Source organism: Acanthochromis polyacanthus, chromosome 9, assembly GCF_021347895.1.
Source record: "Acanthochromis polyacanthus isolate Apoly-LR-REF ecotype Palm Island chromosome 9, KAUST_Apoly_ChrSc, whole genome shotgun sequence".
In the NCBI taxonomy this organism is placed as follows: Eukaryota; Metazoa; Chordata; class Actinopteri; family Pomacentridae; genus Acanthochromis; species Acanthochromis polyacanthus.
The window spans coordinates 27,549,987-27,574,610 of NC_067121.1; the positions used below are offsets into that span (position 1 = coordinate 27,549,987).

At 42.1% G+C, this 24,624-nt stretch overlaps 1 protein-coding gene across 1 annotated transcript in view; it reads left to right on the plus strand.

Moving 5' to 3' along the window:
• Positions 1 to 1,539: 1,539 nt before the first annotated feature.
• The window catches only part of LOC110967137 (leucine-rich repeat and immunoglobulin-like domain-containing nogo receptor-interacting protein 3), a 52,724-nt gene continuing 29,639 nt past the window's right edge, over positions 1,540 to 24,624 (plus strand). The window contains exon 1 of the mRNA XM_051952968.1: positions 1,540 to 2,220. The gene's annotated coding sequence lies outside the window, so the exon portion shown is untranslated. The remainder of the gene's footprint in view (positions 2,221 to 24,624) is intronic.

Consider the following 24,624-nt stretch of genomic DNA (forward strand, 5'->3'; position numbering starts at 1 on the left):
CTGTTTGAAATTTTAAACCACGTCCAAAGAGAATAACTTGTGACTTTTTATGTTTTCTGCCCATCCAGTGGGAGCAGTGTCTTTGACTGCGGTAGTTTTTAATTTGCTTGTGATTATATGACACAAATGAAGTCTGCCTTTAGAATGGGTTGTTTAAGATTTTGACTTCCTGCGTTGTTGTACTTCTGTGGCAGTTCCCAGTTACCACAACATTGTGTTTCTGTACAATTAAACTGTGCTACTAATTGATGTCTCAATACATTTCTCACCTGTGATGTTAAAGGAAAGATTTTCAGATTAGAACAAACACAAAGTCTGCAGTAAGAAGTAGGAGGGAAGGGTCAGCGACTGGACTCCCACCAAAGAGACTAGTGTTTGAGTCCAGTGACTGACCATTATTCTTACAGTTAAGTTTTGTTTTAGGAGGTTAGGTGTATGAAAATTTTACTTTCTGACTGACAGACACAACAATTAGTGCAAGCTAGAAGTGTAGCCACCAGAATTAGTTGGTTAAGATTAAATATATACATCACTCGAGTTCAAACAACCTTTTCAATATGTCTTTGAAGCTTCTACTCCATTTTCTGTTACCAGGGTGACAAGTTCCACCCCATCTACTATATGACTAAAAAGGAGTGACGGTAGAGAAATAAAATATATGGTGAAGATATGTTGATTGGAAACACATTTGTGATCACTTGAAAACAAATGTAATCCAGCAGAAAGTATATTTCTGAATGTAGCTGACAGTGCAGCCTTGTTGTATTGGGACATAATTTTGTAGAGACGGGTTGTCCCCAGGTCAGTGCTTAAAGCCAGATTAGATTGGGTCTGTCTGTCTTCCTGTCTTTTTATTTCTCTGCTGAAAGGACTTCCCTGAGGGTTTTTCTGAAATTCTCCAAGACCTGAAAGTTGCAGCTGTGTTTTCTGCTCAAGTTTCTACAGATTACATATGTCCTCATTTGACATATGAAGAATATAAATGTGTTTGTGTATGAAAACATTAAATGGAAGTTCAGGAGTAGGACCACACCTCAATCACTCCCCCTCCTGTTGTACATTTATACATACCATACTATATACCATTCTTTCTTAACATTCATTCGCATCCAATAAACAATCAAGCTTCAAGCTGATGGTGTGGCTCTTGCTAGTGAACTAATGGACATAATTTGGACAAATACAACTGATACAAAGACGTCCATCACTTCTGGATACCATCTATATTTTAGTAAAAGGTCACAACTTGGGAAACATGTTAAAAATCTTTTTTATTATACAGTTGAGAGCATATTCTAGACGGATTATAAGAAATGTCTAAAAGGAAAGAAAGACTTGTAATGTATTTATTCATATCAGTTTATATTCAGTCTGATTTCAGTACTGAACAAGTCTGTTGTGATTTTTAAGGCACTTCATTTCTTGTTTTTTGTACTATAATTATTGTTGTTTGTTGCCTTTCGCCTGCTTCTCTGTATTTTTTTTCTAATCACTGCTATCATTCTCTTCGTTTTTCTTCCTGCCTGCTTGTTTAGAGAGACTCCCTCAGCCATACGCTCGGCAGCACACTGAATTGTGAATCCAAACAGGCAGAGCAGCAGCAGATAGACAGTGACTGAGAGGAGGGAGGGAGGGGGTGGTGAGAGATAAAGAGTGAGAGAGCAGAGAGGGAGAGAGAGAGAGAGAGAGAGAGAGAGAGATGAAAAGCATGCTAAGCGAGAGAGAGGCGCTCATACTGAAGGAGGCAGAGGCAACAGCTACAGCAACAGCACGCTCCTTCCCCATCCTCCCTCTCTCCTCTCATAATCCCACATCCACGCCGGGGGAGATGGAGGGCACCCTGACCCGCTGAGGAGCTCTGACTGAGGGAGAGGAAAGTCTCACGTGAGCCTCCAGCCCTTCTGCTGTGAAGGTCTGGATCATTTTTGGGGGGGACAGTAATCAACAAGGAGTGAAGGGAGGTGTGTAACCACGAGCCTGCCGGCGGGAGGGAGGGAGGGAGAAGGAGAGAGAAGAGGGGGATGAGTGGTAGGTCTGGTACAGCTGCTGATGCCAGGGTCTGACAGCAAGGCAGACTGAGGGAGATCTGAGGAGGAGTGAAGGTTTCTCGCACGTGTGGAGCAGCGTCGGCAACTTGTGGGCCAAAGAGGAGAAACAGATTCAACATACGCACACAGCTGGACAGATGAGGAGGCATCAGGGACCACGCTTCAGTCCTGGGTATGTTCATTTACGCTACACACATTCTCACACATTTCATCCACGGCGGTAGCTGGGTTTTTACAAATAGAGCGCACTTGAAACGCAACAGTGCGTGTTAGCTGATCTTCAGGGTTGACGACTACCTTCCCTGACAAGTCTCCCTACTTGCCCTCAGATACTTGCAATGAGGAAGCAAAGGGAAGGTTTATGTATGAGTGTATGGTCAAGCTGTCTCACCGTCTACATCTTGTTATTACATTACCAAATGCCACCTCAAGTAATGCACATAAATAAACCTTCACTGGTGGAAGGCTGTCATGTTTCGGGTCGCAGGGACATTACTCTCTGCTGCTCATTACATTAAGTTTGTACATGAGTTAAGTGTTCTGTACACTGTGTGCTGCCATAAATTGTGCACAATGTTCAATTAAAACGTGAATGTGTGGCAGCTGACAAACATCAACTGAAGCATGGACTTGTTTGTGCTCTCTGGTCTGAGACATGTATAGCTACACCACAGGATGGCATGAGTGGTAACATGACATGAGGGACCATATGTTACGATACGTTGTGACGGGCTGCATATGGCCTGTGACAGCAAGTTTGCATGAGGCGTTTCAGCCAGAAGCCTCTATTTCTCTTCATCTGACCCCCCCCCCCCCCTTTTTTCCTCTCTTACTCTTTTTCCCACCATTTTCCGTCTTTCTCCAATTCCAATTACAGACTGTCACCTCTCCCTTTTCACCTGATCCTATCTCCTGTTTCATTCTCTTGCTAAGCAATTACCTTTACCTGTATCTGCCTCTCTGGACAGCACGGCTGGCTAGTTTTCTGTCTGCCTTCTCAACAATGAAAGTGAAGGATGGGTACTGATTTCATGACCATTTTTTTATGGCTGCCTGAACCTGAGCGAAAAAGCAACATCAGTGAAGCCTGAACGCATAAGCCACCTCGTGTTATTGCTGCTCATGTAGATCCGGAACAGATATGTAAATATGAAATACCTGTGGGGGCTTTTCGGCGTGCAGAGGAATTATGCCTCTAATCATGCAATCAGCTCATTATTTCCTGCTCCTCATTAACTTGTTTGGGTTTCTAACTTTATCGTTGTTCACAGTCTTGTCTTCCTGAAAACAAAACAGAAAAAAACACCTCACCCAGACGGAGCTGGCGGGCAGATTGCTCCCAGCATACAGGAAAGCTTGCTGTTGGAGTTTAAGAGAGTTGAAACTCCTCACTGGCTCTTTGCTCTTCTATATGTACCCTTGTCCTTCCAGCTTTATTGGTTCTCTTTTTATACCTTTTTCCCTATAGAGGATTATAGGAAGGAGCGACTAGCGAGGATGCTTGTTACGATCAAACCATATAACTTCTTCACGTCCATAAACACACACACATTTATAATAAAAAATCAAGCATACGCTCCCTCTACCAGTAGAGCCCTTTTAGCGCAGCAGTGTGACAGCTACCTGAAGCACTGCCAGCTCTGTAAAATAGTGTGAGAGGACTGCGCCTGGAAATGAGACATTGTTGGATCACTGAGGAGAACGATAAGAGCAAGAGGACATAATGAACAGAAAGAAGTAGATGGGAATAGTGACATCAAATTAAATAAAAGAAGATTACGGTGATAGGCCAGACGGAAAGAGTTTGGAGGCTGACAGAAAAATGGAAGAATGTGGGGGAAACTGTTTGGCCTCTGTGTTGACAGACGCTGATTGCACATGTCTTTTTCCAGTGAGTGGACACGGCAGCAAAGTGATAGTTTTCAGCCACCCTGTGGGGAGAGAACAGGAAGACAGAAACAGACAGCTGGAGACACTGATTTCTACTGGAAGCACAGGATTTTGATTTATTTATAAAGAGGTTCTGCTTCAGCTTCCTAAAGGGAACGTTGGAGTTTTTTACATGTTGGATGGTGTTTTCACAGTTTTTGCCTTTAGTCCGTATGATACTGTTATAGTCAGTAGGATGCAGCAGTCTTAAAGTTCAACAGCATATCTAAAATATCTAAAATGTTGGATTTAATCACACATTGAACAGGAAGGCCGCATCTGCTTACAACAGATCAGTTAGTCATCCATCCTCATATACACAACATGGTATATAAAGATGGAAGATGAGCTGCCACTTCCTTCCACTGCGCGAAAGTGTAGTCAAATTGCTTCAGAGATGGGCGCTGCCGTCTTGTTATAGTGATGGCAGGAAGGTGGAGACGAGATTTAATGATCCTGCCTCCTGTCTCACTTCTTGATCTTCACACCAAGCTGACGCAACCTTGAACTCTCTTGGGCAGCACGCTTATCATTATTCTAGATAAAAAGGATTAGGAATGTGAGTTATCTAGAAAACCAAGCAAGATATCAATTATATTTTTAACACAGATTGTTGTTCTGTTAGTTTAGAATTGAAAGCAGAGCAGGAGGCAGGATGATGTCTTTGCACTTAAATGTTGTCCATTATTATATACAGTCTACCATCAGGACACACACATCTTGGTTTTCTATTTATCCCTCTGTCCCTCCATTTTCTTCTGTATTTTTTGGATCGGTCACAGTGGCAACAGGCTGAACAGGACATTCCAGATGTGTGCTTCCTGAGCAACACTTTCCAGCTCCTTCCAGGGGACACCAAGCTGTTCCCAGGCCAGATGAGATAAGCAATTCTTCCAGTGAGTTATGGGTCTATCCAATGATAGGCACCAAGAAACCACCTGAGCTAGCTCCTGTCAACGTGAAGGAGCAATGACTACGCTTCATATTCCTTCTGGATGCCTGAGCTCATCACCCTACAGAGAGAACTAATTTTGGTCACTGGAATCCACCATCTTATGCTTTTGATGTCGACCAACAGCTCATGCCGAAAGGCAAGGGTTGAAACATAGATGGACTTGTAAATTTGCCTTTCAACTCAGCTTCCTCTTTGCCACGTTGGTTTGGGTAATGCAGATGCTGCACCAATCCTTCTAGTTCGCACTCCATTTGCCCGTCACTCATGAACAAGATCTTTATTTAAAATCTTTCACTTGAGGCAGCAACTCAGCCCCAGTGTGGAGGTAGCAATCCAGCGGGTTCAGGCAGAGACCTTCTGACTTGGGGGCGCTGAGTTTTATCCTGGACAATTTGGGTCAATGTTTAAACCTTTTTTTTTTTTTTTTTTTTGAAAAATATGCATTTCAGGCATATAAGGATATGGCTCTGTCCATCTGTGATACATTGTATTCTAATACCCATTATACCTTACTATAAAGTATGCTAGAAAAGTATTTACTGTGTAAATACTATGCAAAATGCAAGTAGCAAGAAACAGCAGGACGTCCTACAACATCTGGTTTGTTTCTGGATGTCAACCTGCTTTTCTGGCCATTCTGACCCGCAATTTACTGAGCAGTAGAGGATTTGTCGGCATGTCTTGCACAACTATAAACAAAACTGAGCCTCCAAGAGCGCCCAGGCACATAACAGCTCTTGAATATAAGAGCATGATGGTCAAAGTTTAAGACGCAATAAAATCACAAAGTAATATGTCCCAGTTGTATACATACTGCATGCAACAGTGCATACTTTGTGAGAGCAGCTGTGGTACATGATGAAAGCAAAAAGCAAATAAAACACTTGATGAACGCATACTTCAGGCTGCTCAGATCAGCAGCAGCATCTGCAACATTTCTCTGTGCGCTGCTTTCATCCACCTCATTTCCAGCTGCAACAGGCTTCTGTTGTCGATGAAAAGAGTTGGTAGACACCAAAAATAGAGCGAAACAGAGCATGAATATGAATGAATATTTGTCAGGAAGCATGACTCCATATTAATGATCATGTTGTTCCGAAACTGCTGGATGTGTAAATACACAGTTGTGGAGTGTCTCATTGAAAATCTCAGTGTTGTGTTTACAGCTTGTTGTGATACCCTCAAGGTGCTAAAAATCAATTGGCTCAATTGTCTGACTTGTTTTTAGTAATGTTACTGCTTCTCTAGATCTATTTTACATTGGTGTGTATGATGATTGACAAAGCTGTGAAAATAAGATGGAGGTTGTAAGAAATTTGCCTCTGAGGCTTGAAACGCTCATCGGAGTGTGGAGTTTGGGGAACATAAGAATTGCTGTACACACAGGAGGTGAGAGCTTTGGGCAGAACAATGCGAGCATCACGTTCCTGCTAGAGGAGACGTGTGAGAAGCGAAAGGAATCAACGGTGGACTGCACTGAAAGGATTTGATTGGGAAGGTGACCGGGGGTATGTGGGCGTGTTGAAGGAGCTTTTGATCTCAGTGTGTGCACAAGAGTGTAAATGCATGTGTGTGTGTCTGTGTGCGAGGAGCATGGTCGACCTTGAGAAATGCACCAAAGAGTCTTAAGGACGTCCTACGTGGAGAATTGCTTCTATTAGATTGCCGGATCGTGATTGAGGTGATTGCGCGGACAAGGGCTGCGACCCACAACCGCCCACAACCGTCTACGGACACACACACCGACTGTATGCTGATCGTCACACACAAGCACACACAGTCAAACACCAGTCTTTATTAGAGTGTGGAATTACAGTGGCGAGCCCTGTGTTGCATCAGAGGTCGCTCACAAAACTGAATTTAATGGTCCTGCTTCCAGAATCATTCGGTGTGGATGAGTGTGTAATAGTACCACAGAGTGCTGCATGTGTGTGTCCAGAGAGGTTATTGGGGTTTAAAGGTGGCGGCCGCTAGTGTTGTCACACATGCACAGTGTAAAATAAAGGGCGTGATCCCAGTCAATAATGAACAAGAAGGCCTCTACCTCGGGCCAAATAACATGCAGGTGGGAACTACAACTCCTCTGCAGTCTCAGCCTCCTGCATCTCTCTATTACGACCTCCTGATCTTCAGCACCTCCTCTTCCTCTCTTTCCTTCACTTCCATCTCCATGATAAATTATTCTCTTGCACTCTTTCCCTGTTTCCCTCACGCTGCCCTTTCACTTTCCACTTTGCTTACTTTAATTTACTTTCCCCGCTGCGTTTTCTCAGCCGTGACCTCAGGGCCCTCAGATTCTGTTGTTCATTCTACCGCTCGCGGTTTCTCTCTTGTCTCTCTGTCTGTCTGCTACACTTCCCCCGTCTGTCCGTCTCTCTCGGCTGCTTGGCTCTGACAGCAAAGTTTTGAGGTCACCTGCTATCTCTTGCCTGGCACTCATAATGAATTAGCATTTGACTTCGCCTCATTATTCAGTCCGACACAACCATCCCTTGAGTCACTCTCAATGTCTTTAAAATGAACGTTCAAATTCAATTTAGCGATGATTGAATCTTTGCTTTCTGATTACACAAACCTTGCCTTCTGAGATATATGAAATCCTTCAAGGTGCGTCCATCCTGTTTTCCTTTTACAGATGTCATCACTGCTGCCATTAGAGCAAGTAAGCATCTCGTGTTGCTGATTTTTAAACAATGGCTTGTGCTAATGCAAATATAACAAACATTACTAGGTTTGTTACAGATGCACTGCAGCCTTGTCTCACTCAGAGGAGAGCTCCTTACTTCGGTGACACCTCAGTCTGAGCCTCGCTAATAAGGTTGCTTGTTCAACTGCAGAAAGTCGAAGAATAAACTGTTAGAGACAAATAGCCTTTTACCAGAACATCACATAACTGCAGTTAATGCTACACTCTGCCAACAGAAATTATTTTCAGGCCTCTCTTACAATACAGAGCAAAAGAACTCATGACTATACAAGGTTTAGTGTTGTATAAGAAAAACACACAGTTTGCCTCTTACAATGGTCACATTAAAGCAGCCAATTTAGCGACCTTCAAGTTAAGCCTTGAACAGGCAGTAATATGTTGCTGCTCTTCGTGAATCTCTGCAAAATGTGCAAATGTAATTTCACCTGTATTCAAGCAGCAGTTGAGAGTGCAAATAGCATCATTTAAAATCTTGACATAAAAATGTGAAGAGTCATTCTGCTTTTTGACCAACAAGGACCAGATATGTGTTATCAGCATAGTAATTATTCCAACAAATCAGCATGTTCATGCGATTTTTTTGCTTTACGAATTCAAATTTCTCAACAACTCAGAGCTTCAAAAGCTTCAAATCAATCTGCTGTTGTGCTGAGTCGAGTTTCCACAAAGAACATTAATGAAAAATTTAGCAACACAGTGAAATAGCAACATGTGGTGAGACTATTACAGCTGCACAAGTTATTACAAATCAATTTACCAGCTCTTGAATCAACATATTTATTTGATTGAGCAAAAAGGTAGCTGGTATAAGAAAAAAAAACTGCAGCTTCAAATGAAATCGATGTTTGCACTCATTACCAGTCATCTACACAAAAGGCAAATACTGGGGAAGAGGAATACAATTCATTGTTAAGAATGAAAATCAGAACAGAGTAATCCTTTCTGGAGCCCTGTGGACACAAAGAAGAAGCTTTGAAAGGACTGTGGGCCGGAGTGGGCCTTCAAGTACGAGTTATTTTGTCTAATAAGATATCATGGGATATAAATAGCACGCCACTTCAAGTACATTTTGTGTGTCACGTCTCATGCATTCTGAGGTTTTTGCGCATTTTAAAATACCACGGCATTTGGTTAAGATTAGGATTACAGGCTGAAGAACAGGGTCATTTGTTGTGACTACATGGCGTGCAATGACACACCAAATACGAAAATTGCATTCTAATAGCACATGAAGTGAATTTTTCATGATAGCAGGCTTGTCGAGATGTCTGTGGTTGACATCCAAATTAGACGGCTACAACTTGACATCTCTCACTTCATCCCTCAAAATGAGATTTTTCTTTATGGGCTTTATGAGTAATGGACTGGATGATAAATGTCAAAAGGTGAGAGTCTTTTAACACCTGTTGAAGGAGGTGAATCTAACAGCTTTGTGTGTGGTCCTGTGTGCATGTGTGCGTGTGGTAGAACTCTCATTACTCGGCCCTGCTTGAATTAAGGACTCATGTTTCTCAGACTTCATTAAATGTTCATGTGGGTCATGAAGTTTGTGGCTCTGCTCACCTGTGCTTCCCATTTATCCACAAATGTCAATGCAGGTCAATGAGATTACGCTTATATGTGAGAGCGTGTGTGTGTCCGTTAAAGTGCACCCATATGTGCTATTGGTAATTGAATGTTAATGCAGGTTAAACAGTATCACCTTACCTTTTAATAATGCAGCTAATTTAATGACCACATGCAGGATGTAGGAGCTCCACTTTCTTTACGCCACTTTTCCCTCTCCTCTGCTTTCTGTGTGTGTGTGAGAAAAAGGTGATGAATGTGTCAATTAAATACTGATTTGGTTTGAATTCACATGACATCCTGCACTAATGTGGCTGGAAATTTAGGTGTACAGAACTCTCAACATTCACTGATTCAAGTGATTGCTTGTATATATCTGCTGATTTAAGTGATTGTGTGTGTGTGTGTGTGTGTGTGTGTGTGTGTGTGTGTGTGTGTGTGTGTGTGTGTGTGTGTGTGTGTGTGTGTGTGTGTGTGTGTGTGTGTGTGTGTGTGTGTGTGTGAGTGTGAGAGAGAGAGAGAGAGAGAGAGACATAAAGAGAGACATAGAGAAAGAGAGAGATGGCGTCTAATGCCATCTGTATAACCGACCTTTGGGGCAGGGGGGACGTTATTCATTAACTCTAACAGCATGATTTCTAGGCAAGAGCACTACTGGAGCGTGTGTGTGTGTGTGTGTGTGTGTGTGTGTGTGTGTGTGTGTGTGTGTGTGTGTGTGTGGAGCATGCTCTTTAGCTCTTTACACATATAAGGTCAATGAGTCTTATTTGCACGCTTCACTTTACTCTTTACCTCCATCACTCTTTCACTCTTTCATCCGTGATTCCCAGCGGATGAACAGTGTTCTGATCCATGAGGACTCTGTTAATAAATGCTGTATTGCTATTGATTCCTCCTCTGATCCTTCAGTTTGTCCAGGCACAATCAAAAACGCGTTCTCCCGCGATGTCGAGAGGAGGGCTCAGCTGATAGCTGTGATGGAGTGTTGCGCCCCGTTCCTGCAAATTGGATTTTAATGATTCAAGTATCATTTCTTCAACGCTGCTCACCGCCTCACACAGAAATTACAAGATGATGTCCTCTGTGAAAGACTGAGAGACAAACAGCCTGCTAAGAAATGTCTTATAATGGTAATAATATCTTAGATGTGTAATATCTCTGTGTATATACTCCTTATTACCGAAGCAAATATTTTTATTCTGTCTCGACAGCAACCAGCATAAATTTTCTTCCAGAATTTTCCAGAAAATCATAGTTTCTTCTGGCATTTATCCGCACTTGTGGAACGTCTTCATCTTGACATTCAGAAAACTGGAACAGAAATCAGATCATGTCAATACCTCCTGTGGGCTTTTACCATGTTTTCTGGATTTACTCTTGTCTTTTCGGTCGGTGGTTGGCTGCTTCACGCCAAGGAGTTGAAGTATCTTGGGAATACGCTCCAAAGGTGATGAGAGCTTGGAGTGTGAGATGGGCAAATGGAGTGGTGCAGCATCTACGGGAATGTGAAAGTTGTACTGGACTGTCATGGTGAAGAGGGAGCAAAGACCGAACGCAGAAGCTCTCAATGTACCTGTCAGCCAATGTTCCAATCCTCATCTGTGTTCATGAGCTCTGGGTACTGACTGAAAGAACGAGATCGCAGATACAAGACGCTGAAATGAGTTTCTACCGTTATTCCTGGTCTCAGCCTTATAGATAGGGTGAGGAGCTTAGACATCCGGAGGGAGCTTGGTGTAAAGTTTCTGCTCCTTCAAGTCAAAAGGAGCCAGCTGAGGTGGCTAGGGCATCTGATTATGATGCCTTCTGGATGCCTTCCTTTGTGATTTTCGGAGCAGATCCGACTGGGATGAGACTGGAGTGATTACAGATCTCATTTGGCCTGGGAATTTTTAGGGATATTCCAAGGGAAACGCGAAAGCATCGTTAAGGATGGATGGATGGATGGATGGATGGATGAAGGACAGTGTATTATTAATTCACACTGACAGGTTTGATACTACTAATGTGATTTGTCCAGTATTTGTGTTGGATAGCTCTAAAAATATTAAACAACATCACTTTAATTCTAACTAACTGCAGGGCAGATATTGTCATCTGTTGATTTTTGCAGTTAGTCTTTACTGTGATTTGGGTTTTCGCTGCGTTTCTCTGTGATTCCCTTTGTAACTGTGCCGTTAGATTAACTAGCTTCTCTGTACTGAATGAAAGATCACAGCACAATGGCTCTTATTAAATGCTGAACAATGTACAGGCGGGACAGAGAGCTTCAATCTCAACACAATGTGTGCCACAGCTCCCGTCTCAGCCTCATTTTGTTTTCACCGCTGCCTGCTGTCACAAAAGATACACCCACCCGATGTCCTCACACTTTCCTCCTCTTTACTGCCACCAGACTCCAAAATTCACCTCACCGATTTCCAATGCCCTAGCATGTATATTTCTGCCATCTAACCTTTGGTCTTTGTCAGATCGTCACATATGTACAAATTTGGTTCCTGTTGATGTTGCTCCCTTATCTACTGATTCCGTGAGCTGTCCTACAAAGCAAGTTCGACCTACCCAGAATATCTTTTTGTTTTCAAGCTATGGAAGTCGTACTTTTAATATGAAGCCTAAGAACTGTCTAGTTGTGAGTGTGTTCATCTAAAAGGGGTGGTTTTAGCACCAAATGACTAATCACAAACATGGACCTGTCAAGAGCTGCTGTTTCTCAAAAGAACATCAAACAACATATCTAAGTAGCACGAGAAGTTGAAAATATAATAAAAGCTAAAATCTAAAGCCTGCAAGGAAAGCTGGAAAAACCACTGCTGACTATGTGAATGTGTAAGTTAATGGGCTTATCAATATCACTACCCCATCATTAAGGCACAGTAGATCTGACCATAATTTCAGTTGTGTATTGCATTAAAAAATAATGGTTTGTGTAAGACAATATAAGTCTTCTTCTTTTGCCTGCAAACTGAGTGTAAAATGGTTTTAAGATTAAGCAAAGAACAAATATAGAAATAATAATTCACATCGGTAAGTCGACAAACTGTAAATCTTAAAAGGTCAACGAGGCTGTAGTGCTTTAATTACTCTCTGTTTTATGATTAGATCGTTAAACAAAGGCCTATAGAACCATAAAAGGACTCTGAATTTGCTTGGTGCTCTCCAAACTTTTGTCCTCCTCAGGGATCATCTCACTCTAACTGAGCTACACAGAATCTTCTGCGAATGGTGATGCCATTTTCCAAGACAATTGATTGGTCAGTAGGTGGTGCTTTTATACACATTGATCTGTTATCTAGAAGATTACCTGCGCTGAGGCTGGTCTGGTGTCCTGTGCAGCATGATCTACCGTGGTGATGTACCCCCCATATGAAAACCCAGAGCAAAACCTGAAGTTACCTCAATACCTTGTATAGACCTCTGGTTGTTCCTGTTTTCTGTCTACCTGCCCTCCCACCTGTAAGCCTCAATTTGCACTCATATAAACCATTAAAGCTGTTGCTGCTTGCCTGTTCAGCTGTGCAGTGGGGTCTATCTTCCTGCTCTTGTACAAATTGTGACACTGTGGGCTTGTTGAAAAGAGAGAGAAGGACTTAAATCAGTAGTCACAAGCTGCATCTGTGCCACAGACATTTAAAATGCGTCTTCTAGGAATCCTGGCTCTTGAATAGCTAAAGACTTTTGGAGGGATTTATTACTTATTCAGGTTAAGGATTTAATGAAAGATTGTGAAACCCCTTGCCATTTATGATAGTGGTCTATATATGACAAAACACCCACACCCAGATGAAATAATTTCACAAAGATCTAAATATATGAAAGTTTGTTTTTTAGTTTCTTTTTCCAAAAAATTGCAATTATGTTTATATTTTCTCAGACAAAAAGCAGCATCTCAAATTTCACATCTCCATGAACAAATGAATTTTTATATGGTTGCTTTTTCTTTTCTTTTCTTTTCTTTTTTTCTTCTTTATTAAACAGCCTCCACGGCACTGTGGGAGTAATTTGTTTGGGTGAATGTGGATGGACAGATTTTCTGTACTGTCCTTCAGCGCTGACCCCCTACTCTGCGCGCACACACACACACACACACACACATACACACACACACACACACACACACACACACTTCTATTTCGCTCTGAGGGAGCACAGATTCAGACATTACTTCTGCCTCACTGCTACACAAACAGGCTAGCAGACGCCCGGGGACTGTTCACCATTGGTGTGCATAAATACACACACACACACACACACACACACACACACACACACACACACACACACACACACACACACACACACACACACACACACACACACACATACACATTCATGCAGGCTAACATGTGCGTCACCCTTCCTGCAGGACTTGAGGCATGTGGAAGTTACTTGGGGATGCCAGCACATATGCGTCGCTTTGTCCTTTATATGTGTCACATATAATGAAGAGGCCAATGGTCGAGTCACTCTGTAAGTGCATGCAGTATCTGTTAAGGTTCTTGCAGAGCTAAAGGTTAGCCGCCTCTTCAAAATGAAATCCATCTTTGCTTGGCTTCTCCTCCCATTTACACAACAAAACTGCCTTGAATCATGCGCCCCATTGCATGTTGAACTGTTGAACTCGTGGTTTCCACTAGTTTGAAGTTGGTTCCAGGCTTGGTGTCTTTCGATAAGGAAACCAAGGTTTTGTTGAGCATTTGAAAACCAGACAAGAGAGCCCACATCCACAGAAAGCCTCCTGTTTAGGTCAAAAGATAACACAAAGGTGTAAGTTGCTGAATTATTAATGTGCACGTTCACATTCAGTGATAACGAGCTAGTCGTTCTTCATCAGATTGTGTTCTCGTGTGACAGACTGTGCAGTGCCGTAAGTCCCCTGACTCAGTTGGTTTCAGCAGCTTGTTAAAGTGACTATGGTTTGTTTGGAGAGGACACAAGCCTGTGGCAAGTTGAATTGCTTTTTCTTTGTCTGCTTGTCTCTTCTACTGTAGACTATCTGTACCTTGTTTTCCACAAATTATCGTATTAGCCCGATTAGTAGACAACTCTTTTTCCTGCAGCTCGTGTCAGAAAGACTTTGCAAAGATAAGAAAGGGTTTAAAGAGAAGTTTTTCTGGGAGAGTTTTGCCAGTCTTGAAAGCTTTTTTCCTCCAAAAAGTGAAAGTTGCAATCCTTCCATTAATAGATTGTTTACTCGCGCATCCTGCCAGGTTCTTTAAAGGTCCAATATGATGGAAATTCAGTTTTGTGGTTGTTGTAAACTTGAAGGTGTAAAGGATAAGCTGTTAGACAACTAATCTCCCCCAGTTTTGCAATCCAGAGAGAACATCAGTTCAGCAAACATCTAACTAACCAATAAGCATCCTTCTAAAACTAGAATTGGCAGCTTTGACTATCAATCACAGACGCAGAGAGAATTTTCTTTCTGAAAGGGGTAGAAACAGCAGTAGGTCATTGCTTTTCAGATCTAAATAACCCATTCAGAACAGCTCTAAAATCAGTGGTTGTATAATAGCAGTGAAATGAACCATCTTTGCACTATTTTGACTGATTTCCCGAACAGAGGCACAATATGGGGCTTATTTTCTCTGCATTTTCCTACACTATTTATTTTTTTTTTGCTTTTTTCAAATACAAATCAAGACATTTGTTGGTAATTCTTTGCTTTTTGAAAGAAGATTCAGTCCATGTCTGACCCTGCACAAAGAGATGTCTTAAGATGGTTTTGACTTTTCCTTCACCTGCCAGGAATTTATAGTATGAGCTTTAAGAAACTTCCATAGGTGAAACTTTGTGGTTGGTTACCTCTAAAATACACACTATACAAAGATCAGATACAACATTAAAACCACTGACAAGTGAAATGAATAACATCGATCATCTTGTTGCAATCTAATGTTCTGCTGAGAATCCTTTGGGTTCTGGCATTTATGTGGATGATACTTTGACACCTACCACCCACATAAGACACTGTTGCAGACTAAGTACACAAAATATTCTCATTTTCAGAGCAATATGGTGTTCGTAAACTTCGGCATTTGATTCTCTCTCCTCCTTTTTGGACTGTCTCGCCGCCTGTCAACCTCACTCTCAGCTCATCCCGGGTTAATGTGCTGTGTCAGCCGTGCCTTCATGTGTGTGGATTTTACAGCAAAGCTACTTTAACGTGTTTATCTCCACACCCTCAACATCCCTTTTCATTTCTTGTTTCCCTCCGTTCCTTCCTGTACAACCTGTCCTGAACCCTCAACTGTCTCCACCCCCGCCTGCTCCTTCTTCCCTTTAAACATCTACTCATGAATTTATTATGCGAATCAAAATAGAGCAATGACTCTTTGTCCCCTTTTCCTGCATGTCATTGGTCTAGAATGAATAATTCAGCCACTATGGTCGAAATTAGGATCAGGGATAAAAAAGAGAATTATTTTGAAGCTGTACCATTCAGGCTATTTTCGAACGGCGAGCTGTCAGCGCCTTTCCTTCGGCGCTCACTCTTTCTATTCCTTCGCTTCATGCTCTCTCTCATTCCTCCCACCAGTTCACTCACTATCACATGAAGATAGAACTGATTCTTCTCTGTCTTCTTCGTCCTTGGGAAGGACTGCATACTAAGCAGATAGAAGGGGATTGGAGTTGGACAAAGTCAGCTTTTGTGATTAGAGAGTGTATGTATTTATGCAATGTGTGTGTGAGCACATCTGTTGGCTTGATTCTACAGGATGTTTGTGCATCTTTCCGTGCTATTCCTGAAGGTTGTTTGTCAGTATTAAGTCATAATCATGAATGCTGTTTTTGCAAAATAGCTTTGATGGCACAACATGCAACAGACAGTTCACTTCGCAGGCGTTCTCTTTCAGACACGGCCATTGATCTCATTATGGAGCTCTTGCCGTCTCACTGTTTGAGGCGCATTCGATGTTTGCCGTTTAGGATGACAGTTATTGAATGCCCTGAAATGAGCCCACAAGCGCTCAGTTTGACTTTTATGGCACTTTATGAAGAGGAAATCATCGGGGAGAGGCTGAAATGCATTGCACATCAGAGGACCTGTTGGGGTTGTCAGTGCAGCGGCTGACCAGCGGGGTGTTAGTGTGCAATGGAGGCCATCGAGCGGTCAGACACCTACACATCAATACAAGATCTTCACAAGGATAAAAACACGGGCACGTGGCGTTGTGCGCACATAAGGTCGATCATGCGCTCAGATACACACACATAGATGCAGATGCACACTTGGATGATTATCCTCAGCCTCCTGAGGCATCATTGAAACTTTTCAGCTGTGACCTCGCTAAGAGGAAGAGAGGGAGCGAGATGAGCATTGCAGGGAGACAGAGAGAGTCCTTGAATTTTAACTGGATGCTCCCTGGGGAGAACTCCAATCATCTCTGTGTGTCTTCAGTGCCAGAGTCCCACAGCTTGCTTTAGGAGCTGAAGGACCCTGACGGCTCTAATATTCTCTCGTGGAGGCGGGCCTGTCATCATTCACTTCAGAGCGGCTTTTTGGGAGGGAAATCATTTGATTAATCAGCAGTAAAGGGGCTTCTCTTATCCGTTTTTAGTGTTGGATAATGACATTCCTCCAGCGGTAGCCAAGCCTTCCAGAGCAGAGGATGTACCAGAGGATAAATGTCACTATCAGTTATCAGTAATGTGATCAGGGCGCCAGCGAAATCACCCCTATAGCAGAGTGTGGCTTAAAGGAAATTTCTTGCAACACTGAAGTCTTTTTTGTAGTTTTTGGCCACCTTTTCCACCAGTTTCCAGATCGTTATGATCTGAGAGCATGGCAGTAGAGTACAGAAAGGTTGTTTGAGGGTCCTGTGCAGTTTCATAGCAGTTCCTAAGACTGGAGATACTCTCTCAAATCCGCTAATGATGCTACTACCACTGGGAGCACCTTGGACTTGAACTTCCACATCTGTTCCAGCTGTTCATGCTGCCCCAGGCACTTTTTGATCTTCTCATGCTTGTTCTCCCTGATGTTACTCTCAGCTGGGACTGCCACATCCATCACAGCTCCTTCTTCTGTTTCTTGTCAGCCACAACTGTGTCATAGAAGTCGAAGTGGTGGCTGACAAGAAACATTCCCATATACAAGCAACTCATTTTGTTGAATATAATGCCATTATGAGGAAACTTTAAGACTAAAACTACGACAACAAGACCTAGAATATATAAAACTGGAAACTCATTTCATTGTCAGGATGTCTGTGTGCACATGCATGCAGACGTGAAGAGACAAATCGAAGCTGTCACAGACCTGTGAGGCCAGATAGTGAGCTGTCAATCAGCAAACTAAGCCTGAACCCTCCCCACATATTGCCCAGAGCCCATTCTACCTCGCTCCTCCTCAGGCTCTTCTTCCCTTTAATCTTCTCTTATCTTTTTTCCCCATCCTGAATGTTTTTTCTTCATCATTTTACCTTCTTCTCTCTCCTCCAGCATCTCTTATATGTTCAAACGTTTTTATGACCTTTCCAAAAACTTCCTCCCCTGTGATCCCTCTCCTCCTCCTCCTCCTCCTCCTCCTCCTCCTTCTCCTCCTCTTCCTTGTCCTCACTGTGATGTGTTCCTTTTCACCACCTTGCTCTGCAGTGTTTACAAAGCCTTCACAGCCATATGTGTGTTTATACAGATGTGTGTATTGGGGGAGGGGATTGTATATCCTCCTGCGGGGTCTCTGGTGAGAAGAGGATCCAGGAAGTGTGATGATCACCTATAATTTTCTTTTGCACACAAAAGCTGTCCACTACAAATACACACATACACACTGTGTTGGTGTTGTACAACCAGAAGCCGAGCGGCTTTATCAGTGCTCGGGGATTGTCGCCTTTGTTTCCTCAGAACAGAGGATTCAGCTCTCTCCTCCACATCCCCTGCTTTCTTTTATCCCACATCTCCATCCTTGTCACTCTCCATTTCTCTCGTCTCCCCACGCAATCCATTCCCTTTCCTGTTTTTTTTTAACCTTCACCTCTATTTCACCGTCTTTCTCTCCCCCTTATTTCTGCCTCTTCATCCCCATATCTGAAACGGGGGTGACAGCTCCTATTGGTTGTGCCGGCAGAATCAGAGAAACGGGCAGCCAATAAGCTTTTGGGCTAACAGGGTCACTATTATCCAAGAAGCAGTGCAATTACTCTGCTGTCTACATCCGTGCTGTGTATGCATATGCAATGCTTCCACCAGCTTCATAGCTGCACTACACATTTACCCTCTACATGAACATCCTTCTTGGGTTTATGGTTTATTTACAACACTTGACTGAGACTGGAAGGTCATATTTCTATGCTGGGAGATAATTTGATGTCAACTTTTTGATTTTCCTGCATTCCTTGAGGCTTTGTTTTTACACGGCGCCCTTACATAAATGTATTTAATATACATTTGCAATCAGTTTATGCATTCGGGTCAGATCGGTGTACATATTCATCATAAATTCTCCCCATGTGAATCCTGCACCACGCTGCTCTTCAAAGGCTGTGGAAAGAAAGCTGTCACACTCCTCCCCTCCCCCTTCGTTCTCCTTCCAACTTGTTCCTTTTCTCGCTGTTTACTTGCCACACAGACAGTTATATATTTGTACCAGTCAGTCAGTCAGTCAGGCTGTGTTTGGCTGAGCAAAATTACACAAATTTTCTTTCCATTTCTTCTGTGGGCAGACATGAACTTTTCACTCAGCGATGCTGCCTTGTGCTACAAACCGATGTTAAAAATACTACATTTCAGTCTTGAGACAATTGCACTGTGTTATGGCGCAGCATCATGATTTCTGGGACTCTCTTGTGGCATTTGACTGAGCGTCAGACCTCATTTGCATCATTGGATCCTCTCGACTGTGGAATAGCTTTGACCTTCCTCCATCATTAGTGACAGAGTGAGACAGAGTGTCCCTCTTACCTCCCTCCCGCCTGCTCTTTTCCTCCTCTTTCATCCATCATACTCATTTCTTTCCTGTCCTTCATGTCCATCATCCCATCCCCTGACACCCAAATCTAGCCTTCGCTCACATCGTGGTCATATTATGCAGCTGTACGCTTATCTATTTCAATCTTCTCCCTTCAATTGGTTTTCATCACTTCTTCCTGCACCCGTCTTATTTGCGGGGGTACATCAGGCAGGCGTTGGCTGTCTTTGGCTTTAAATTTCCCGTCTGCATTCCACCTACCTAACGAGCTCGAGAATTGAATTGATTTCTTTTCTTCTGCTACCTAAGGGACATAACAACACAGTCCTGCAACCCATACACGCTCCAAAACATGCACACTCACAAACACTGAGCTGTACAGGGTGAAAGAGGGGTCGTTGCTTTTCAGGTGGGAAGTCTCCAGGGAAATGTTTCCCTTCACAGAAGGTGCCCAGCTATCATCGCAATCTACAGTTCGAAGAAGACGTGATTTCACTTCCCAATGACCAGCCCTCGGGATCGCCGCACCATTTTGTTATCTGGAAACTCATTAGCCTTTAGAAAGGAAATGACACCAGAAATGAACTCCCTCCACATCCCGTGCAGAGCCCCAGTAATCACAGCTGTGATGACGGAGTCTCCTGCTTGCATGAAGAACAAAATGAGATCTCATTTATCAAAGTGACCCACAAATCCTGCAATGACACGCAAAAATAAGACAGATAAATACTCTATGTCTTCAAAAAATGCGGGGAAATACCATCAAATAAGGCTGATGGTGGTGACCAAGCGATTCAAAAGCATGTGAGATAATTAATGAGTCATTTCAATCCATACCAGTAATAAGGCCACAGATCCCCAAAGGGCGAGACTAATTCAAGACTGTTCAGTCACTTGTCATAAAGTGTGTCACTCAAAATGATTGGTGTCTGCTGGTGTGATGTGTTTTTTTCTCTTTTATTTCCAGGGACAGGTCAAGTTTGATTTAATGATTTTATCTCCCTGCTGTTCTTAGGTCTTTCTCTCCAGCCTGCACTTTTCCTAATAGTGTAATAATCACTGCACTCACTGCTTAATTACACCCCAGGATAAACAATTGCCACACTAAACGCTTTTCCTCAACACACTTATAAAAAGCCCTGTAAACACATGCTTATTCGTGTGCGCACATTTTGTTCAGCCCCTGTGTAGCTTCAGCGGTGCACGTACTAGATTTAATGACTTGTAAGTCTTCTATCTGCCTACCAGCTGGCGTGTGTCCAAGCCTCTGATCTGCAGCACGAGCTCTTCATCGTTTCTGAAAAAAATGTTATGGTTCGCATACAGCACCGTGTCACTGAGACCGGCACGCGTACCATTTCAGCACATCACAGGGACAGCGCTGCTCGGATCTGATCCGAGAAGAAAAAGGTGATTTTGTACATCTTTCAGCATGAAGAAGTGGGCTGTGAATCAGCTCCAACCTGCTCGCTAATGAGGCAAAAGTCCCTTTCTGGATAACAGGACCACACTGAGTGACATCGCCAGAACTGCTCCATGCAGATCAATGAGATGAAAATGTGAAGGGAAGGAAAATCTCTCAGCTGGCAAAAAATTCTTACACCAAATTTACTTGAGAGCTAATTTCCATTTTTCTGCTATGGACAATCGAGTCCCTGTGGTTCTTCAAAGTGTCTTTATACATTCTTTAAGAATATATATGAGTTAGCTGCATGTGACATAAGTGAATGTATCTATAGAGTTTAAACAGACCTAAATTTAGAGATAATGTGTGGGAGACTTTTGTTGGGATGTAAACCAATCTGCTCCCATTTTAGCCCTGGCATGCTACTAATGTGTGCCGTCTAAGCTGAAATTGCCACTGCACTGGAGATTTATGATAACCTCATGACCTCTGACCTTCCAGATCACATGGTGTCTGTAGGAGTTGGAGGGGAAAGTGTGATATCACATGGTACAAATAGTGTGTGTGAGTTTACTATGACTGGATCTGAGAGTCTGTTGAAAACAAAGAGATTGAACACCTGAGAGTCGACCATCTGGTAGCAGGCAAAGTTACCAGTTTAATAAGACAGACTCCCAGGCTGCTCTCTGCTGTGTACCACACTATACTGTGTGTGCATCAGCCAATGTGTGTGTGTCCGTGTGTGTACAGACCTGCTGCGCGTGTTTTTTCATGTGTCTGTGCTCTCAGTGTGTGTAACCATGTGCTCAGGTTTGAGCCAGAGAAAAGCAGGTCAAAACACCGCAGGGTGTGAGAATCATCAGAATAGCTACAGCTAATTAAACGTGCCATGCCTTTGAGTCAAACATAAAGATCCATGTTTACTAAAGGTGAGTACTGACTGAAATACGCTTTGTTTTGAAAGTAAGGTTGGACTGCCAGAGTAACAATCAACAATTTTTATTGGAGTTTCCATTGAAATACAAATAAAATATCTTCTAATGTAAGGCAGTAAATATGAACTTAAAGCTCCTCGCCAGTCAGTGATTTAACCCAAAAAGCCCATTTTTTTGTGATAAATAAAGTTACAAGTTTTTCTCTATGACAATAATCCTGTCCACATTAAAATATCTTAGATTTAATTCAACTGTTGCTTCTTCTGGGCTGTACAGTGTCGTAGTGGTTAACACTTTCGCCTTGCAGCAAGAAGATCCCTGGTTTCTTCATGGAGTTTGCATGTTCTCCCTGTGCATGCGTGGGTTTTCTCCAGCCACTCCGGCTTCCTCCCACAGTGAGGTTAATTGATAACTCTAAATTGCCCGTAGGTGTGAATGTGAGTGTGATTGTTGGTATGTATATGTAGCCCTGCGACAGACTGGCGACCTGTCCTGGGTGTCCCCTGCCTTTGCCCGAGTCAGCTGAGATAGGCTCCAGTATGGGGGTATTATTGTAGCAACACTATTTGTCAATGCGAATCGAGAGTTGTCTACCCCCATACTCCAGCACCCTCCGCGACCCTAGAGGATAAATCGGTGTATAGAGAATGGATGGATGTTGCTTCTTCTAGAACATGCAAATTTATGAAGACCCCGCCTCTCCACACTCGAGCACATCAGCTAATTCTGCTAACGCTGTAAAACTACACTATACTACATCATGGCAAATTCTAAAACTGGTCAGACATACATGTTTTAGTTTGAAATCAATTCTTAAAGAGACTGCTGATGCAGAGAGCGCCACCTTACAAGTTGACAGCATTGCTCCTTTAGGTGTGTTAAGTTTGGATCCCCAGAAGTCTGAATCTGTGTTTTTGAGTCTGTCGTCCGTACGCTGAAGTTTCAAAGCAGATGTGCTCAGTCATGGCCTCGGCTGCTTATTTCACTCATTATGTCTTTCAGCAGTTTGGGGGAAAAAAAGACAGAAACATATGGACGTGTTAACAAGGTGAAAAATAGATTTTTACTGGAGGTGGTGTTTAAATTATAAACTTAGTGGCTCAGAACAACAAGTCAGTATGTTCCAAGAATAAGTCCTTAAATACAGGTTTCAAAGGCATTAGATAGGTCTTTTGTTGGGGACAGTTTTTACAATTTTACAATTACAAATACAGTATGTAGTATTGACTCAAATCTACAGCACACAAAATACATGCAATGACAATGAATTTTCATTTATTTATTGACGATAAGAAAATACAGACTAAAACTGTATCTTTACTAAAGCATTAAACATATATAGGATTATATAGAACTGAACTTCAATATTTTTAAGAACACAAGACTTGGTCCCTGTGGACATCAGATAGAATGAAATAAACACAATGGTGACTGTATGTCTGATGGTTTATGTTAGTACACTCAACAAAATTATAAACGCAACACTTTTGTTTTTGCTCCCATTTTTTATGAGATGAACTCAAAGATCTAAGACTTTTTCCACATACACAATATCACCATTTCTCTCAACTTGATGAGCCCTCAGTAGAGGGCAGAACCACGCCCATGCATGATACTCTGTATCAATTTTGATCATCGTATGTATATCCCTTCCGACTTGATCTGCTGACCTGTAACTCCACAACTGAGCAGGGGACCTTAGACTGATCTTCAGTGCCAAGTTTGATTATCCTAACTGCAGCACTTGAAGAGATATCTGACCAGACATACACACCCACCCACCCACATATATACTTACCCAGCCAGATACCGAAGCGAATGCAGTAACCCCGCTGACGTACGTCAGGCGTGGTTAAATATTGTTCACAAATCTGTCTAAATCTGTGATAGTGAGCACTTCTCCTTTGCTGAGATAATCCATCCCACCTCACAGGTGTGTCATATCAAGATGCTGATTAGACACCATGATTAGTGCACAGGTGTGCCTTAGACTGCCCACAAGAAAAGGCCACTCTGAAAGGTGCAGTTTTATCACACAGCACAATGCCACTGATGTTGCAAGTTTTGATTGAGTGTGTAATTGGCATGCTGACAGCAGGAATGTCATCCAGAGCTGTTGCTCGTGTATTGAATGTTCATTTCTCTACCATAAGTCGTCTCCAAAGGCGTTTCAGAGAATTTGGCAGTACATCCAACCAGCCTCACAACCGCAGACCACGTGGTGTCTAATCAGCATCTTGATATGGCACACCTGTGAGGTGGGATGGATTATCTCAGCAAAGGAGAAGTGCTCACTATCACAGATTTAGACAGATTTGTCAACAATATTTGAGAGAAATGGTGATAGGGTGTATGTGGAAAAAGTTTTAGATCTTTGAGTTCATCTCATAAAAAATGGGAGAAAAAACAAAAGTGTTGCGTTTATATTTTTGTTGAGTGTAGATGCTCGTTTTCAGTCAAAAAATATTCTTCTTTGTTGTGTTTTCCAATAAATAGACATTTTAGAATGAATTAACTAAATATAACTAAAGAAGAACCAGGCTCAACTTCAAGTAAATTTTGCAAATATAAGCACCACAAGTTTTTTTCAGCAAAGGAAACAATGGCTCAACACTGTAAAAACATACATATTTTTATAAAGTGTATCCTTTTAATTCTACAGATTGTTTTCAGTGTTTTATACACATACCAAAAATAATAATAAAATTGCAAAAATAGACTATGAAATAGCATGTCTAATGTAAAATAACAGTAAAAAAACAAAATTGGGAATAACCATCACCTTTCTAGTTTGTTGTTACATAAAAATCCTTTTACACCACACTTGCAAGTTTATTGTAATTTAACTAATATTTCATTTTTATTCAGCAGATGAAACTGTCACTGCAGTTTATTTTTAATATTAGGTACAGTTAGCAAAAAGAAGGAGAGATTCTGTAATTTTACATGGATTTGTTTGTTAAATGAGATCTATCTTGTATAATTACAGATGTTTTCACAACAAAATTGTGGAATGAACGCGTTTCTTCCGTTGTTTATTTCTACATACAATTTTATTGTTTTTAAAAGGTCAGAATATGCACAATTATAAAACCCAAAACTATGAGGGGCCGTACAAGACTTAATTCATTCTCGTCCTCTCACACACATATATTTTCTCTCATACTCA